Consider the following 14,234-nt stretch of genomic DNA (forward strand, 5'->3'; position numbering starts at 1 on the left):
ACATACCATACTCATGGATGGGTAGAATCAATATTGTGAAAATGACCATGCTGCCAAAGGCAATCTACAGATTCAATGCAATTCCCATCAAAATATCATCACCATTCTTCACAGAACTAGAAAGAAAAAAAAAAAACTCTAAAATTTATATGGAACAAAAAAGTAGCCTGTATAGACAAAACAAGACTAAGCCAAAAGAACAAATCTGAAGGCATCACATTACTCAACTTCAAACTACACTACAAAGTTATAGTTACCAAAACAGCATGGTACTGGCATGAAAATAAACACATAGACTAATGGAACAGAATAGAGAACCCAGAAATAAAGCCAGATACTTCCAGCCAACTGCTCTTTGACAAAGCAAACAAAAATATAAAGTGGGGAAAGGACACCCTATTCAACAAATGGTGCTGCAGTAATTGGCAAGCCACATGTAGAAGAATGAAACTGGATCCTCATTTCTCATCTTACAAAAATCAACTCAAGCTGGACAAAAGACTTAAATCTAAGACCTGAAACCATAAAAATTCTAGAAGATAACATCAGAAAAACACTTCTAGATGTTGGCTTAAGCAAAGAGCTCATGACCAAGAACCCAAAAGCAAATGCAACAAAAAACAAAAATAAGTAGATGGGACCTAATTAAACTAAAAAGCTTCCACACAGCAAAAGAAAAAATCAGCATAATGAACAGACAACCTACAGAGTGGGAGAAAAATATTCTTAAACTACATATCTAACAAAGGACTAATATCCAGAATCTAGAAGGAACTCAATCAGCAAGAAAAAAAAAAAAAAAAAAAAAAAACAAAAAAACAAATAATTCCATCAAAAAGTGGGCTAAGGACGTGAATAGACAATTCTCAAAGAAGATTTACAAATCACCAACAAACATAAAAAAAATACTCAGTATCACTAATTATCAGGGAAATGTAAATTAGAACCACAATAAGATGCCACCTTAACTCCTGCAAGAATGGCCATAATTTTAAAATTAAAAAAAAAAAAATAGATGTTGGCATGGATGTGGTGAAAAGGGAACACCTTTACAGTTCTGGTGGGAATGTAAACTAGTACAATCACTATGGAAAACAGTGTGGAGATTCCTTAAAGAACTAAAAGTAGAACTACCATTTGATCCAGCAATCCTACTATTGGTTATGTACTCAGAGGAAAATAAGTCATTTTATGAAAAAGACCCTTGCACATGCATGTTTATAGCAGCATAGTTCACAATTGCAAAAAATATGGAACCAGCTTAAATGCCCCTCAACCAATGAGTGATTAAAGAAAATGTGGTGTATTTCCACCATGGAATACTACTCAGTCATAAAAAGGAATGAAATAATGGCATCCACAGCAACCTGGATGGAATTGGAATTCTAAGTGACATAACTCAGGAATGGAAAACCAAGCATCATATGTTCTCATTTATAAATGGGAGCTAAGCTATTAAGACACAAAGGCGTAAGAATGATATAATGGACTTTGGGGACTTGGGGAGAAGGGTGGGAGGGATAAAAGACTACATGCTGGGTACAGTGTACACTGCTCGAATGATGGGTGCATCAAAATCTCAGAAATCACCACTAAAGAACTTATCCATGTAACAAAAAACTGCCTGTTCCCCAAAAACTATTGAAATAAAATAAAATAACGACAGATGGGGGCACATAAACAGGACTCTTAGTGAACAAGGAGAGAGAAACAGAGAAGGAAAGATAAACTAGTAAGAACAATGAACTCTGAGGAAGAAGATCAGAAAGACAAAATGTGCCCGTGAGAGCCATAGAGGACAGATTGCCAGAGACTAGGACAGGCCAACTACATACCTTATGTCTGTTGTCCCTGCTTCATCGCCTGGGGGTAGATAAGGACAGCATGAAAGCCCACACATAACCAGGACATCTTGGAAAACTTTCCTGTCTTAGCTCAGGAGAGTCCCTGTGATAGGAGACAAAATATCCCAGAGAGCAACTACAAACTGGTTTCTTGCCCTTAGGTGAGCAGCTTAGCTGCTCTTGCCTCAGTTTTCCCAGCGGGAAAGTGGGCACAATTCTTACTTTAGAGGCATATTGAGATCATACCGTGTTAAGAGGGGTACAGAAAAAAATGTAACTATCTTATACTTGTAGCAATTTTTCTTTTAAATAATTCAGAGCTCATAGAGGAATTCATAATGGAAATCACAACATACTTAGAACAGTAACGAGAAACTATACCAAGACTCAAGGGATAAAAAGTCACTTGTTTAATCAATTATGCCAAATTAACAGATTAGTTTATTTGTTTGTTTGTTCACACTTTGATTTTTTTACTTGAAACATGATAGCTAATAGATACACTTCTCCTTTTAGCTCTTTTTAGGGAATGTTTATCAAAAGTGAATTAATCACTTTCAGTGATGTCCTTTGTATAGGAATCAATTATGTTTCCTTGAAAAACTTTTAATTTGTCAACAGACTTTCACAGAGTAGCAACCATCAGTTAGTTTAGAGGCAAGACTAAATATGAGAGCAGAGGGCAGAAAATAAATACATAAGCAAAAGGGGTAATATCAGTTTTCTGGTTATTTTTGACATGGGCAGGCCTTTAAAAATCTCACTTACTTCTTCTCTATCTTCTGTAGACCTACACTCTATTGTACTATATATTTATTGCTCCTGACTCGGATTACCTATCTTACCAGATCAAATTAATATAAACAAGTCAGGACAAAGAAGTCTGGCACACAGAAGTTAGGGATGTGTGGATGGGATTAAGACTAGAATTCTTCCTAAATGAGTAAATTGCACTCCAACATTTCGTAACTAAATCTTTTAATGTAGATGTTTGCAAGGGATGAAATGTATAAAATAGTAAAGGAGTCTCTGACAGGGAAATCTTGGAGTCCCTGTTCTAGACTCTTATTTCTTGTTGATAATTAAAAAGATACTTTTTTCCCCTTAGAGAATCTGCTTTTAAAATAGTAATGAGCTAATTTGATAAAATAATGTGTACTAATTCACAGAAGTGTTCTTCCTGGTTGAATGTACTTACATGTGCTTGCAAATATTACCTTCAGAAGTCAATGCTTTCATCTAAAGAAGTGTCTGTAAGAGCAGGAAACTCATGCATTTGGCAAAATTATTTGGGGACAGTTGTAAGCCACTGGTTACCTGCAGAATTTCCCCACCCCAGAAACTCCAGCATCGTCTCTTTTGTCAGCCTATCCAGCTGACTCTTTACTAAAACCACTTATGTCAACATTTTGAAGAATGGCTTAATTATTAATATATATGCATATTATCTGCAAAATCCCCAATCAACCTGAGAAATAGTAAGGTTTTTTACTACTTACTTAGTCCAAATATACTGTTTCACAATCCTTTTCCCAGATTTCAGTCCCAGACCCCAGAGTCAGTTTTAATCTTATTTATTTACTTTCCCTATCTCTGCCTTTGAAATTCTCAGACATGGACCCCAACTCCTGCTCCTCCTACAAGCCCTACTGGCTACCTTGGCCCACTCCAAGTCCTAAGGCAATTCACCTCAAACCTCTGGTGATAGTTAGAATTTTCTTGCAAATTCGGATGCTTTTTGCATAATTTGAGAGGTTTGTGAAAATTCAAACCTAAAGTCTCCTTCTTTGCCAGTGCATTAAGACCTGAAGCTCCCCACAGCCATCCCTGAATAGATGCTCTCCCTACCTCATCTGCCCAACTTGGCCAGGTCACAGTTTGATTTCCGCCATAGCAAGTTGGTTTGTGTCATGGGATCTGCCCCTAAGTTTCACCCAATTCCTTCTCCACCCATGACCAAACCTGCCTGTTATTTTGTCTTGCTCAGTCCTTTTCCTTGGCCTTGGAGTTCTGCCTGCTACCTCCTCCAACACCTGAGGTTATGATACAAATGACTGGATCTCCTGAATATGAGTAGCCCACACACTTGACACCCACCTGGACCCTTGACACGGTCCCACTTCTGAATGGAGGCCTCCAGAATTGTGTTTCTGACTATGTTGTCTTTGAACTTAGTCTTAGGTTCCCAACTTCCTCCTTAAATGCGGCTCTGCAGGATTATCCTCCACCTCCTCCACCTGAAGTCCCAATCCACATCCTGGTTCCATTCTCTTTCTTCTCTTTTTCCTGTTCTTGGAAACAACCCACAATGCCTTGCATTGAAGGAAAACCAAAATATAGTTTAAATGCTGTATGAACTTCCACAGAAGGAAAATGCCAGACACCTGTTTTGCCTCTTTTACTGACTGAAGTGATGCTCTGTATTTCATGGTTCTCCTAAGGACTGTTCCAAAGTGCCTAGGACACAACCTACAAGTCTTTGACATTTTTTAAGCCATATGCTTTATATTCCTTTCTCCTGGATTTTCCCAGTTTGGGCTGTGTATCTCCATGGTTGACCTGTCATGCACACAGACTGAGAAAAGGGAGATATTTAACAAGGAATTATAAGAGCTATTTGAAAGATCTGCTGGTCTTCATTTGGTTTCTCACTAAATGCTCCCATTTACGGGCACAGTAAATGTTCATTCTGAAATTCTCAAAAAGAGCAAAACAAAGTCAATTACCTCTTCTAATATATATGGAAAACTACTGTAGATAATAAAGGAACGAACCATAAGAAGCACAGTGCTGAAAGCCAAGCACAGTAGTGCATGTCTATAGTCCCAGTTACTCAGGAGGCTGAGGCAGGAGGATCACTTGAACCCAGGAGTTAGAGGCTGTAGTGCACTATGATTGCACCTGTGAATAGCCACTGCACTTCAGCCTGGGTGACATAGTGAGACCCTATCTCTTAAAAAAAAAGAGAGAGAGAGACAGAGACAGAGAGAAATTCTAGGATTATGAGAATCATGTCACTGCACAAAGCACTTTGAAATAGCAATGACAATAATAGCAGCCTCCCTGGATTTATCACTCCAGGTCCAGGGCATTCTGCTACATGTCCTTTGCTGTGGCCCCATGAGATGGGTACTTTATAGCAGAGGAGCTTTAATCACTACACCCCACCATCTGTCCTATGGCCCCAAGTTTTTGTTTTAATTTTTAGTTTTCTGTTAATAGAGCTCAGTTAAAAGAATAAAAAACCAAAACCAGCCAACAATAGGTGTGAGTGTTGTAGAAAAAGTGGAGAAAACTCAAAGGTTTCACCCATTTGTACCTTACTGTGATCTTGGAGCTTCTCCCTCAGGACTTCTTGGCCACATTTTTCACAGTGAACTTTTCCAAATGCTTCAGTTGAAAGTGATACTTCAGAGCCACGCAGCTGACAAAATCACTCTCACAGCGCTCCCAGTTACAGGATTGAAGAGCCCACGTTCTTGCTCAGTGAAGTATTGGATTTAGATCCTGTTGATGATAAAAACGGAAATATGAGTCCTTTGAGGAAGCTCTAGTTCCTCATAGTTAGCTAAAATAAAGATATTATTTCTAGTGTGTTCATTTGTTCTCCCTCACATTAGTGTTTTCTAAGAAACGTATCCCTCTGTAAAATCAAATACAACATCGTGAAAGTATCCATGTAGATCAGCTGCTTGTAACTTGGGTCTATAAGCATTAGAGAGGCTGAAAACCCCTAAAAACAAATACAAAATTGTCTAAGTATATATATGCATTTTTCTAAAAAGAGTTTCAAATAGATCTGTGATCCAAGAGATGCTAAAAACTACTGATTTAGGTATTTCCTCTATTCATGGGACTCTCTGAGAACCATGGATTCCTCCAATTTTTACCATCCAGTGAATTCTCATATTTGAGAAAATTATCATGAATGATGATTTCTGTATTTTGAATCATTCTCTGGATTTTTTAAAATGTAAAAGAGAAAGAAAGTAAGAGCCAAAAGTTTATACCAAGAGACATGGTCTAGAAGAGGATGTTGGTGGTTCTAATCTCTAGCTGACTGCTTCTGAAACTGTATATTTATTTTGGTTGTTGTTGTCATGCAGCTCTGCTTGCATTTGTGATAACTTATCTGAAGCTTAGAGCTCCTTCCTCAGAGTTAAGGATTATGGGATTTGTAGTTAGCACTTTTGTAGCAACTGATTAGATCCAACTTTTCTAACTGCCCCAAAAAGTGTGTATTAATTTTGCATTTGCCGCTGTAACAAATTACCATAAATTTTAGTGACTTAAACACACAAAATCATTATCTTATCGTTCTGTAGGTCAGAAGTCTGCCATGGATCTTACTGGGTTAAAATCAAAGCCTTGTGCTGTATATCTTTCTGTAGGTGCTGGGTAGGACCCCTTCACGCTTTTTTCCACTTCTAGAGGCTGCTGCATTCCTTGGCTAGTGGTCCCCTTCCTCCATCTTCTAAGCCAGCAAAAGCTCTTGAAGTCCTGCTCAGGTTGCATCACTCTGATCTTTTCTACCTCTATCTTCCACTTTCAAGGACCCTTGTGACCCATAGGACCCAACTGAATAATCTATGATAATCTCCCTGTTTTACCTGCAAACTTAATTCTCTTTTGCCATGTCAGGTAGCAAATTCATAGGTTCCAGGGATTAGGACATGGACATCTTTGAGGGAGGAGGGATTATTTTGCCTACCACCTTGTAATTCTAAACAATCAGAAATAGAAATGAACCCAAAATGTGTCTGAGTAAAATAGAAGAAAGGCAAACTGTTTCTACTCTCTGCAAATGCTTCTGTGTGTAATTGGTTTTGGAGTCTTTGTCAAACAAATTAGAGCTGCTAGATGATCTTATTAAGGACATGCACTCTTCACTGAGGTGTGGTACAGTTTTTCAACTACGGGCCCTGTCACATCAGAAAGATGTGAAATCAAGCTAGTGGTTTGTGACCATGCCTAAAAGTGTCTGCTTACTCCTCCTGTTCCCAGCCACTAAGATCATGTATATCACTGTTCCCAAACTGGATCCCACAGGAGGACACAGGTTGACACATGCCATAAACGAGTTCTTTATGCACTAATTCAAAGAGTTGTGGGATTTTTAAGCTGAAACATCCTCCTCCGGCCTTCTTTCCTATCCACTTCATCATTTTCACAGATAAGTATTTAGGGACAAGCATTTTTGTTTGTAAGGAATAGGAGCCCACTGAATGGAAAATGGGTTTTATTGGAAGAGCTTCAGGAATCCTGAAAAATCCAAGAATAGGAAGCATACCTAGACCTCAAGGCCATTCCTGTTCCTACCAAATTGCCTGGCACAAGTGAATACTCAATAAGCTTTGGTCCAATAAATGGAGCAATGGGTGGGCAAATGAAGGAAGAGAAAATAATCAAGAATCAAGGTAGATTCTCTCACTAACTCTAGATTTGGCTCATAATCTTACATCTCTGCTTATATGTGTCTGCTTCACTTGTCTATTTCCGCATGGATGTGTGGAGCTACTCACAATGGTGCCTTTGTAGGATGACCAACCATCCAGTTTGCCTGGAGCTGAGAGGAGTTCCTGGAATGCAGGACTTTCAGTGGTAAAGCCAGGAATGTCTCAGACAATCCAGCATTGCCTTACTCTAGCATAGCCTCAGAGGGCACCTAACAAGTCAGCTTCATAAATCCAGCACCTTTGAGTTAATGCATCAAGTCCCTCTATAAGACAATGTCATGATATTTGCAAAATTTATTGGCTCAGCCCAAACTGTGATATGTATCCCGTGCATCAGGTTTTCATCCCTGGTTCAGTCACATGACCTATCCACAATTCTATGTACCAAGTTCTCCATGTACCAAAGGGGTGTTGAGGCAATGTTGGGCATGTGTAGACCTAGTACATCATTCAGAGGTTTCCAGCAAAAGCTTCCTGTCCATGATCAGGATGGCAGGGCAAAGGAATGAGGAGAATGTTGAGATTGTTAGATTTTCTCAGTGAGATTTCTCTCCTTCCTTTCCTTCTTCCTCCTTTGTTTGTCTCCCTTCATTACTGATTCACTTTTCTACTGTATTTGATGACAACATGCAACAGGTATTTCTATTCTAGTGCAGCAGTGGTTCATGGACCTCTGGTAGCCAAGACTCTTTCAGAGAGAAGCTGGGCTCAAAACTATTTTCCTAGCAATATTAAGACACTCTTTGTCTTTTTAATGACTGTATTGACATTTGTACTGATGGTGAAAAAGTAATGATGGGTGAAACTGTTAGTATCTTAGAATGAATTAAGACAGTGGCAGTAAACCATATTAGCCGTCGTTTCACTCTCCATCAACATGTGGTGGCGGTAACGCTCAACAAACACCCTTTCTTCTCCTCCCTGAAGCTTTAGAACTGAGTAAGCTCAAGTAAGGTCAGATAAGGACAGCGCTATAGAATGGGGTCTTGAACAACCAGATGGGTCCAATCATGACAATTCTGTTTTCTCCAGTACCAGGAAAGCAGGCTATTATCTTTCAAGACTGCTACTGAGTTGGGTCGCAGGGAGTGGGTCTAGGGTAAGGTAAAATGTCACAAAACTCATCGTTCTGAGATTCCACTGTTTCTCTTAACACTCCCTGGGTTGCTGCAAGCCTTTGGTTAATTTCTAGTTTTCTGGAAAAAATGGTTCTCACAATTTTTGCCAGATTTTTCCTTGCTTTTTTTATGGAAGAGTGAACTTTCAGAGATTCTTACTCTGCCATTTTCACTGACATCACTCTGTAATTACATTTTGAATATTTTCTATAGTGAAATTTGAAAGATAATAAATGTTTGTTTATTGATCATGAACTTTCCTTTTTCTTTTTCTTTGAGATGGTGTTTTCACTCTTGTTGCCCAGGCTGGAGTGCAATGGCACGATCTCGGCTCACTATAATCTCTGCCTCCCAGGTTCAACCTATTCTCCCACCTCAGCCTTTCGAGTAGCTGGGATTACAGGCATCTGCCACCACGATTGGTTACTTTTTTGCATTTTTAGTAGAGACAGGTTTTCACCATGTTGGCCAGGCTGTTCTTGAACTCCTGACCTCAGGTCATCTGCCCACCTCGGCCTCCCAAAGTGCTGGGATTACAGGCGTGGGCCACCATGCCCGGCCCTCTTTTTCCTTAAATTATGAAAGCAGCACATACTAGCTATAAACAGTTCAAATAATACAAAATGTTTAAAGTGTTAAGTCCCTTGTTTTGTTTACCTTCTTTACCCTCTGCCTTAATGCTTCCTTCATCTTACTACATCTAACAAATTATGGAGCACCTACTACATGACATGTAGCTTGAGGTGGGCAAGTCATTGACTTAGTACCTTGTTTATGTAAAACTGAGTTCTGTTACTATTTGCCCACCTGAGAAAGCTTCCCTGGTCGATGGATGAACCAGATTACAGCTTCTGCATTTATGAGAGGAATTCTCATAAAGTCCAATGGCCAGAGAAGATGTTCAAATTCAGGGCCTTCATAAGTGAGATAAATACACCAAACAGGAGTCTCTTTTTAGTAAGAAGAGTTTCACTACTAAGTGCAGTGGCAGAAGCAGGGTCACAATTCCCAAAGCAGGGGTGAGTTTGTCATTCTTGTCTGCATTTTGTGTTGTGCTTAGAATGTACTCTGACTGCCTGAGCAGTCCTGACTACTGAAGAGCAAAGTAGTCCTTTCCTTATGGTCTGTGTTGATTGAAAAAGGGGTGCCATATATATTATTTGGCTAAATTTCTTAAACATATCTTTTAAATATTCCTTTCCTCCTCCCTCCATCCAGCAGCTCCTGAAATATCTGTCCGTATTCTTCCCTCTCTTCCCACATCCACACACACACACACACACACACACACACACACACACACACACACACACAAACCATCTATCATCTATCTATCTATCTATCTATCTATCTATCTATCTATCTATCTATCCCATTCCATTCCATTCCCTTAATTAACCTGCTTTCCTCTAACCCATCCCAGCCACTGGCTGACCTGCATAATGTATCTCTTCTTACCCCCAGGGATGCTTCCTCTCCCCCAAAATGGTCAGCACAGGTGGGCCATTAGTATGTATGGAGTATCACCAAGCTTGGAATCCTAAGATATGAAGCACCTGTTTTAAATGTCATCACCATGAACAAACACTTGTGGAGACAAGACCTGCAGAAAATCCCACAGGGAATGTTTGCCAAACTGCCTTCTCCACAAAGTCCAGGGCCTAATACTCTCAAATACTCATCCCTCTTATAAGGTGAGACTGGTCTGAAATGCACATTCTATGTTTTTCTGCCAATTACTTGCAGAACTGGTCTAGAAAGGAGTGAAATAGGAAATGTTCCTGGAGCAGTTATAAGACTGAGGCTAGCTGCAGTTCTCTTTCGTACACTAGGGTAATGCCACTCAGAACTACTTTTCATAGCAAACCAACAGTCAGTACATCAGCCTCGTTATGGGTTGACCAGGCTCCTGTGCTAACTCAGGACAACCATTTTTAAGTCAAACAAGAAACACCTTTGAGGACCAGCACTCCTCTGCCTTCCCCGCTAGTACCCTTGTCTCACAGACCCTAGGGAAGATTCCTTGCCTACAGAGACCTGGGATAGTGTTTTCACCCTGGAAGGCATTCAGCTGCCCTGGGAAAGCACCACCTTCCACATCTCCTGTTGGAGCCAGTCTTACTCAAAACAGCTCAACTTCCTTCCTGGTCATCCTGGCCAGTGGAAATTTCTAGGCTATCTAAATCAGACCACAGATCAGCTCAGCCACTTTACAGGAAGGTGCAGGATACCGTTTAGAGTTAACCGTTCATTTCAAACTACAAAGGGGAAAATTTTCATTCTAGGCCACTTCACTGGAAACTATGCTTTTTTAAAGCACCCTTTCACAAGAAGCACATTTCCCAGGATTTCTTCAATTTCATCTGAATTTCTTTTCTTTTCTATGTGAGTCTGGAAGTTTCCACGAGTGCTGTGTGGACTCTAAGCTGTTTGAGGACAGACAAGCCTCCCCGTCTATTCCTGGTCACTCCTGGTGAGCACCGGGCAAGGACAGAAGCCACCAGAGTTCCCCCCAACCAGCCCACACCAGTCCAGCTGAAACTGCAGCCCAGGCACATTCTAAAAGACTTGAGCAGACTGCTCTTAAGGCAAGGACCCTGGAGAGGTCAAAGATCAGAATTCCTGCTCTGATTACTGAGGCTAGAGGGCAGTCATTGAAATAACTGAGGCGGGTGCCTGTCATGAAGAAGTCAATCAGGCAAACAGTGCCATTTCCTGTGTGGCACATTTAATTGATTATGCTCTGGAACTTCACCTAGGGGCTTTCCACTCCAGGCAGCCACAGACCCTCCTTTTATTGAAGTTTAGGTGTTAAGTCAAGACTCCCTGCATTACAAGTCTATCTTGAAACACTCTCTTTATTCTTAACCACACAGAGGAACTCAGACAAGAAAGCACTCTTACAACTCAGGTTGAGGACAGCCAAGCTCATTTATTGCTAATTAGAATTTAGGAGAAACCTGGAGTGAAACTGAAACAGGCAATTAATTTCCCACCTCCTGTCATTCACTTGGAACACCCGCAGGAATGTATACCTGTGTGGTTACTCAGTGTGGATCAAAAGCACCTCTGGTTCCCAATAAGCGACACAGGGCATTCAACGTGGTACTTAAGCAGCGGTGAGAGGTCTCCACTTCTCACATTCCTCTGCACACTCCAATGAACAGAGGGAGACTTCTGGCTGAGGAATGCGAGTCCCCCAGACTTGCCCCACTCAAGATGGTGTGCTGCCATTGAAACAGGCTACACCACCACGTTTCACAGCTTGAAACCTCCCCTGGCAACACCCTTCACTTGTGTTCCACATGAACCCCAATGCCCTCGACTGTCTACCACCCACCACGCAGGCCGTGTTATAAAACCCAGGTGGCAATTCCCCGCCCTGAGCCAGCTACGCACATTAGAGTCAAGTCTCGGGTACCCACGAGCTCAGGGACTGATGCATAGTGGACAGATCACAATATTTGTTGAATAAATGATCCATAAAAATATTTTTAAAGTATGCCTTGGCTTTCCTCTTCCACCAGTTCAATTTATGGCTGCTTTCTCTTGCACCAAGTCTGGATGGGGTCAGATAGAAGTCAATTATCTATTAGTCTGGAAAAACATAGGAAGAAAAATCTGTTGCCAATCTACAGAGGCGGATAAAGATTTCTAAGAACATTTGTTTGAAATAAATAGTTGATAAGCTGCTTGCTTGTGGGAAGGGGTGAGACTCCACGGAGCATGTCCAAATAGCAAAAGGCCTCCAAACCTTGGGGCCAGCTGCTCACTATAGGCCGTTAGTTTTGTGGAGCTTTTGATGTGCTTGGAGTGAGGCGTCAGCAAGGCCTGGGTGTGTGTGTGTGTGTAATTTGGGTGAGGAGCACACAATAAGATCCCCCCAGAAATGGCAAGGTAAAGGAGAGGCTCTGGAGAACAGAAATATAAGTGAGGATGACACCGTTAAGGCATGTGAGAGTAACTTCCCTCCTAGACTCTCCTCTGGGTAGTATCTTGGAGAAAACCTATATTGCTCAGCAATGCTTTGGCTTTAGTGCATTTTGTGGAAAGGAATCTTGAAGAGGTGCTAAGTTCCAAGTCTAGGTTTGCTCAAGGCTGAAAAGAAACTACAGACATGCATGCGGGGCAGAAGAGGGCCAACTGCATTCAGGTTGTCTCCTCCATAAAGCAAGTGAAATCAATGGTTTTTAAATTGTTTAATATTGCCTCTTTTCCCATGCCTGTAGACTTCTTGAAGTTCCTGTCCTTGTGGCAACAGGAGGTCTGTTGAAAAATAGGAAAGAGGCTGGGCGTGGTGGCTCAGGCCTGTAATCCCAGCACTTTGGGAGGCTGAGGTGGGAGGATCACTTGAGTTCAGGAGTTCAAGACCAGCTTTGGCAGCATAGAGAGACCGCTGTCTTTATACAAAATTTTAAAAAGTTAGCCAGGCATGGTGGCACACACCTGTGGTCCCAGCTACTCGGGAGGTTGAGATGGGAGAATAGTTTGAGCCCAGGAGGTTGACACTGCAGTGAGCCATTATCGTGCCATTACACCCCAGCCTGGGTGGCAGAGTGAGACCCTGTCTCAAAGAAAAAAAAAAAAGAAAGGATGTCAGTCTACTCCCAAAGTCTAGGATTCTGTGGCTGAGGACAGAAGGCCCATCTCGCGCTGATTTCAAACTACACTCGTGCGGTTTGCTGATTTCATCATGGTGCAAACAACACAAATCTTGGTGGTTTAGACTACTATACACCTAGGCGATATGGTATAGCCTATTGCTTCGCTCCTAGGCTACGAACCTGTATAGCATGTGACTGTACTGAATACCACAGGCAATTATAACACAATGGTATTTGTGCATCTAAATACATGTAAACATAGAAAAGGTACGGTAAAAACAGTGTTAGAAAGATTTTTAAAATGGTGCAGCTGTGTAGAAAACTTACCATGCATGGAGCCTGCAGGACTGGAAGTTGCTCTGCGTGAGTGAGTGAGTGAATGTGAAGGCCTAGGACATTACTGTACCCTACTGTAGGCTTTATAAACATTGTACACTTAGGCTACACTAAGTTTATAAAATAATTTTTCTTTCTTCAATAATAAATTAACCTTAGCTTGATGTAAACTTTTTAATCGTTTAAAATGTTTTAACTTTTGATTCATTTGTAATAACAGTTTAAACACAAACACATTGTACAGTTGCACAAAATAATTTTCTTTATATCTTATTCTATAAGTTTTATATTAAAAATTTTTAATTTATTTTTTAACTGTTTTTATTAAAAACTAAGACAAAACCAAACACATTAGCCTTGGCCTACACGGGGTTACGATCATCAAGATGTCACAAGGCAATAGGAATTTTTCAGCTCTATTATAATGGGACCATCATCGTGGCACATGACTGTACTTTAGGAAAATGGTTCATTTTCACTTTCTACCTGTAGTTGGTGAAGCTTAATATTTATGTTCTGCCATTGTGGCAGTTGTCACTTTACCAACGCTAACCACCCTCCCTCCTTCCTGAGATTCCCTTTGGTGGTGAAGGAGTGTCTGAACCTTCTGACATTAGTATCTTCTACTTGAGAGATTACTTCAATGTAATTCACTTCATTTAAACATTCAAAAAAACCCACGCTACTCTTTTGAGATCATGTTATTTGAATCATTCACGGCATCATTAAATGTAAAAGTGAAAATATTAGGATAGTTTAATTTAGCTCTGCACTCAACAATAATGAACACCTCTTTCAACAGCAAATTCTAATACTCTCTTCTCCAAAGAAGCAGTATCCCGCAGGCAATTGCACATCATTTGTCTCAAAAATGAT

This window comes from Rhinopithecus roxellana, chromosome 3 (genome assembly GCF_007565055.1).
Source record: "Rhinopithecus roxellana isolate Shanxi Qingling chromosome 3, ASM756505v1, whole genome shotgun sequence".
Taxonomy (NCBI): Eukaryota; Metazoa; Chordata; class Mammalia; order Primates; family Cercopithecidae; genus Rhinopithecus; species Rhinopithecus roxellana.